Raw genomic sequence first — 6000 nt, forward strand, 5'->3', positions numbered from 1 at the left:
TAGGTAGGGGAGTCATACCGCTATAGTCTCACTGGTGGCTATAGTCTCACTGGAGGCTGGAGTCACATGACCTGCAACCTGCTATCGGCTTCTCTGCCTGCCAACCAACCGATTCCACTCGACTCTCGACTCTCTCACCAACCAGCACAGCCTGGCAGTTAGATCAGGGGCTAATTGGCGAAGTGGTTACAGCTGATGGTCAATTAGCCACAACTGACGGTCATCTACTACCCGAGCCAGCACCTTTCTACGTGAGGCCAAGAGCCTGGAAACTGCTCTCTGGGACTCCGTCCCCACACCTTAGCTTATTAACACCCATAGAAATTCCTTCCTTCAATTCATGTAATCATTCCTCTTCCTTTTCTCATAAATACCTCTTGCCTTCACCTCTTAATCTGAACACTACTTCGGTTTCTGACTGAATCAGTGTTTTCCAAATAGCTGTTCTTTTGGATCTCAAATAAATGTCTGCTTTCCTCACTTTGGCCTTTTATTTTTTTTATGTTAACATATGAGAAGGAGAGAAAGAGAAAAACAGAGAGAGAAAAAGACAGAAATATATATATATATATATATATATATATATATATATATAGAGAGAGAGAGAGAGAGAGAGAGAGAGAGAGAGAGAGAGAGAGACAAAGAAAAAATATGAACGCTCCCTAATCTATTTTTCATTGATTTTTTTTATGTCCATTCCTCCCTTTATGGTCATCAATCTCATTAAAATATAGATGCCAAAACTGAAAACAGAAAGGTTAAGTGACTTGTCAAGTCCACACAGCATCAGAGCATGACTGGAACCCAGCTAGCAGACCCTTAAACTTCCAGTACTATTTCCACATCAGCAGAGATTCCCAAACCTGGCTGTGGATCTAATGACTAAAAAGCTTATTCAAATAAAGACTTGTGCACTTCAGTTCAGATGATTCCAATTCAGTGGATATGGGGACCAAGTCCCAGAGAGCAGTTTCCAAGCTCTTGGTCTCACGTGGGGAGGTGTTGGCTCCGGTGGTAAAAGACCATCAACTGTGATGGGTTGGCTGTCAGCTGTAACCGGTTAGCCAACTGGCTGCTGATGTAACTGCCAGGACTGCGTTGATGGGTTGGTTGGTTGGCAGGCAAAGAAAGATGAATGGCGGACTGCAGATCGTGTGGATTCTACTGTGTGTGTATTGCCCAACCACCACCAAGAATATAGTGGTGTGACTCCCCTATCTATGGCTCCATGGGTGTTTCTTTTTGGCCTCACCATATCCGGCGTTCTTATGTGGGGAGCGGGACCAGAGACCCCACATGACACCCTGCATGACAGTGGGTCTGGGATGGGACCTGGAAACTTGTATTTTACCTGGTGTCACAGGTGATTCTGATTCGGCCAGTCTGCAGGCCAGCATTTGGGAACCACTGCTGCCTCTATTAATGCATGCATTAAATCTCAAACAAATGCAATTCATATTTAATTAATGCCAAGCACAGTGTTCAGTACCCAGGATCCTATCAACTGGTTTGGGCATTTAGAAGGCTTAAAAGTTAATTTAGGAGACATCATCAAAATGGCAGCATAAGGTGAGCCTCTGTAAATATCCCCTGGAATTTACAACTAATCGAACAAGTATAACTCCACAAAGGACTCCCTGGACAGCAGACAGGCAAAACAAAGAGGCCCACTACCGAATTCACCTAAAGGTGGGCGAATTGCACGAGCGGGGGAGGAGAGAAGGGAGAAGTGCGGAGATGGAGCCGCGCAGGACGCAGACCTAGCTCAGTGCTCCGAGCTCGCTGCATCCCGGAACTACCACAGCTGTGGGAGAGGGAAGAACTCACACTGCTAGAGCTCCATTTATGGCCCACAGGGCTGAGGGGACAGCATATAACACGACTGAACCCAAAGCTCACGGCACAGACCTCGGAGAAAAGACTGAGGGAAGAAGGCTGAAAACGGTCATGTAAACCCTCACTGCCAAGCAGAGAACAGAAGCCTTAAGCACTGAGACTAGCCGCCCCTACCCTCCCAGAGCTTGCCCCACCCCCACCTGCCCGGTGCTAGAAGGGGAACAGTAGCAGTGTCAGATCAAAAGAACAGAATATTTGCTATTCTGAGAACTGTGGACCGCAGACACAAATTCCCAGCCCAACTAGTTCCGGCAAAGGGGAGGGAGCTGTGGATGCAGGACTGGCTATTGTGGTGGTCACCGCCATTACTCTGGGCCACCTCTCACAACCCACCCCGCCCCTGGCCCCACCTATCTGGGCGGATCCCTGCAGGAGTAAACAGAACTGCTGAAACATACAGGCTCTGAATCTGGTGCAGGAAGAGCTTTGGAACTTCAAAAGTTCTCCACATACCCACAGGACACTGCGCCCTGTGACCCAGGTGAACTATTAACAGAGGAGAAGCCCGTCTCTCAGGGAATCCCCCCATTGGGTGAGAAGCTGGAATAGTGCAGAGAAAACATAGCACTACCGTGTGAGAGAGAAAAAAAGGCTGCAGTGGGAGAGAAAATAAAACGTTCTGCCAACAAGTAGTGGAAAACAAAAGACCTCTTCCTATCAACCTGTTGCAGAAGCCACTCTTGTAGATGTCTAGGAAGAGAAATAATAAATCAGTAATTGCTATGAATAACCAAGGCAACAAGACAGCTCAGAAAGAAAGTGAAAAGTCTCCAGAAAAAGGCACTTAAAGATATGGAAATATGTGACTTAAATGACAGAGAATTCAAGATTGCAGTTCTGAAGAAACTCAACGAGATGCAAGAAAACACAGAAAGGCAGTTTAATGAACTCAGAAACACAATCAAAGAACAACATGAGCATTTTACGAAAAAGATTGAAATTTTAAAAAAGAACCAAATAGAATTTCTGGAGATTAAGAACTCAATAGAAGAAACTAAGAATGATATAGCCAGCCTAGGTAGTAGAGTTGACCAGATGGAGGAAAGAATCAGTGACATCGAAGATAGAAACCTGGAAATTACACGGATGGAAGAAGAAAGAGACTTGAGACTTAAAAGAAATGAAAGAACTCTACAAGAACTTTCTGACTCCATCAGAAAGAGCAATATAAGAATAATGAGCATACCAGAAGGAGAAGAAAGAGAGAAGGGAACAGAGAATATATTCAAACAAATTGTCAATGAGAGCTTCCCAAACTTGTGGACTGAACTGGATCCTCGAATCCAAGGAGCAAATAGAACACCTAATTACCTCAATCCCAACAGGACTTCTCCAAGGCACATTGTATTGAAGTGGTCTAAAATCAATGACAAAGAAATAATCCTCAAGGTAGCCAGGGAAAAGAAGACGGTAACGCACAAAGGAAAGCCCATTAGACTATCATCAGATTTTTCAGCAGAAACTCTACAAGCCAGGAGGGAGTGGAACCAAATATTCAAACTATTGAAAAAGAGAAATTATGGGCCAAGAATAATATATCCAGCAAAGATATCCTTTAGATATGAAGAAGGAATAAAGACCTTTCCAGACATACAAAAACTGAGGGAATTTTCGAATACATGACCTGCACTACAAGAAAGGAAGCTATTCGACCACCATGAACAGGGACAATTTGTGACAACCAAAACAGAAAAAGGGGGAGAGTAAAGGCCTGAACCAGAATATGGGAATGGAAAAGGAAGCGTGCTGAAGAAAATGGAATACTCTTAATATCAAACTTTCTTTTACATAAACTTAAGGGTAACCACTCAAAAAAAATGCAGAACTGAAATATACACTGTAATAAAAGAAAAAACAGAGGGAAACATCATAGAATACCACCACACAGAAATAACAGACAACAACAAAAAGGCAAAGAAACAATGGAGACACAGCCTTGACAAAGAAGCTAAAAACATACAATGGAGGAAAGACAGCCTCTTCAATATATGGTGCTGGGAAAATTGGATAGCCACGTGCAAAAGAATGAAACTGGACTGCTATCTGTCACCATGTACCAAAATTAACTCAAAATGGATCAAAGACTTAAGCATAAGACCTGACACAATAAACTGCACAGAAGAAAGCATAGGTACTAAACTTATGGACCTTGGGTTCAAAGAGAATTTTATGAATTTGACTACAAAGGCAATGGAAGTAAAAGCTAAAATAAACAAATGGGACTATATGAAACTTAAAAGCTTCTGCACAGCAAAAGAAACCATCGACAAAATAAAGAGGCAACCAACTGAATGGGAGAAGATTTTTGCAAACAGTGCCTCCGAAAAGGGGCTAATATCCAAAATATACAAGGAACTCATGAAACTCAACAACAGAAAAACAAACAACCCAATTGAAAAATGGGCAGAGGACATGAAGAGACATTTCTCCAAAGAGGACATATAAATGGCAAATAGTCATATGAAAAAATGCTCAACATCACTAATCATCAGAGAAATGCAAATAAAAACCACAATGAGATATCACCTCACCCCAGTCAGAAAGGCTATCATCAACAAGACACATAGTGACAAGTTTTGGAGAGGCTGTGGAGAAAAAGGAACCCTCATACACTGTTGGTAGGAATGCAGACTGGTGCAGCCGTTATGAAAGGCAGTGTGGAGGTTCCTCAAAAAATTAAGACTAGAATTACCATATGACCCAGCAATCCCTCTCCTGGGTATCTACCCAAAAAATCTGAAAACATTTATCCATAAAGACATGTGTGCTCCAATGTTCATTGCATCTTTGTTTACGATGGCCAAGACATGGAAACAACCAAAATGTCCTTTGATAGATGAATGGATAAAGAAGTTGTGGTATATATACACAATGTAATACTATTCGGCGGTAAGAAAAGATGATATAGGAACATTTGTGACAACATGGATGGATCTTGAAAGTATAATGCTTAGCGAAATAAGTCAGACAGAAAAAGCAGAGAACCATATGATTTCACTGATATGTGGTATATAAACCAAAAACAACAAAAGAACAAGACAAACAAATGAGAAACAAAAACTCATAGACACAGACAATAGTTTAGTGGTTACCAGAGGGTAAGGGGGAAGAGGGGTGGGAGATGAGGATAAGGGGGATCAAATATATGGTGATGGAAGGAGAACTGACTCTGGGTGATGAACACACAATGGGATTTATAGATGATGTAATACAGAATTGTATACCTGAAGTATATGTAATTTTACTAACAATTGTCACCCCAATAAATTTTTTTTAAAAAGTTAATTTAGCACCAATGAGGAAAGTGATTTATAGCCTGCGTGTTTGTGTGTGTGTGTGTGTGTGTGTGTGTGTGTGTGTGTACATACATGTACGTGTGCTTGAGCTCACACTTTCCCTAGGGACAACTCTCAGAGGCTGGGGAAACAGCACAACCGCCGTGGCCCTAAGGCCTCTTCCATATGGTTCCTAAAAGAGCTGGAGGAATCCACAGCAGCTTTTCATACCCACCCATGTGGTCTAAGCAAAATCAAAATTTTAATGAGTCTTATGAAAAGATCTTTTTGGATGCAGGAGAAAAGTGAAGAATTGTATCAACTCTCCCCCTTTGCTCCCCACTCTCTCAACATGAGCCCTGTTGACATAAGAAATGCCCAAACCTATAGAGAATTTTAACGAGTTTATTGGAGCCAAACTGATGAGAATTGCCGGGAAACAAAATCTCAGCAGATTAAGAAAATGCTCTCAACATTGGCAGTTTTGCAGCTTATTTTATATATTGGAATTAAAGGAGGAGACCTAAGGAGAGTTACATGAAATCCATTGGTGGTAGAGTAAGGAGGTTGGAAAAAGCAAAATGGGGAAATCTCTGGGATTAGATAAAAAGTAAAATGGAGAAACACGTACATCTTCTACATCTGTAGGTACAGGATAGTTAATAAATAACACTGATAGCACATAGAGATGGTACGAGGGGAAAAGATAACAATGAGGGGTTCTGTGGTTTTGTGCTCTGGTGCAGTGGTTTGTGCCCGGAGGGGTCCGGAAAGTGGGGATTACTCCAAGATAACCAAGGGTATGTTATCTTAGATGTAAAAAGACAAT

Source organism: Rhinolophus ferrumequinum, chromosome 19 (assembly GCF_004115265.2).
Source record: "Rhinolophus ferrumequinum isolate MPI-CBG mRhiFer1 chromosome 19, mRhiFer1_v1.p, whole genome shotgun sequence".
NCBI lineage: Eukaryota > Metazoa > Chordata > Mammalia > Chiroptera > Rhinolophidae > Rhinolophus > Rhinolophus ferrumequinum.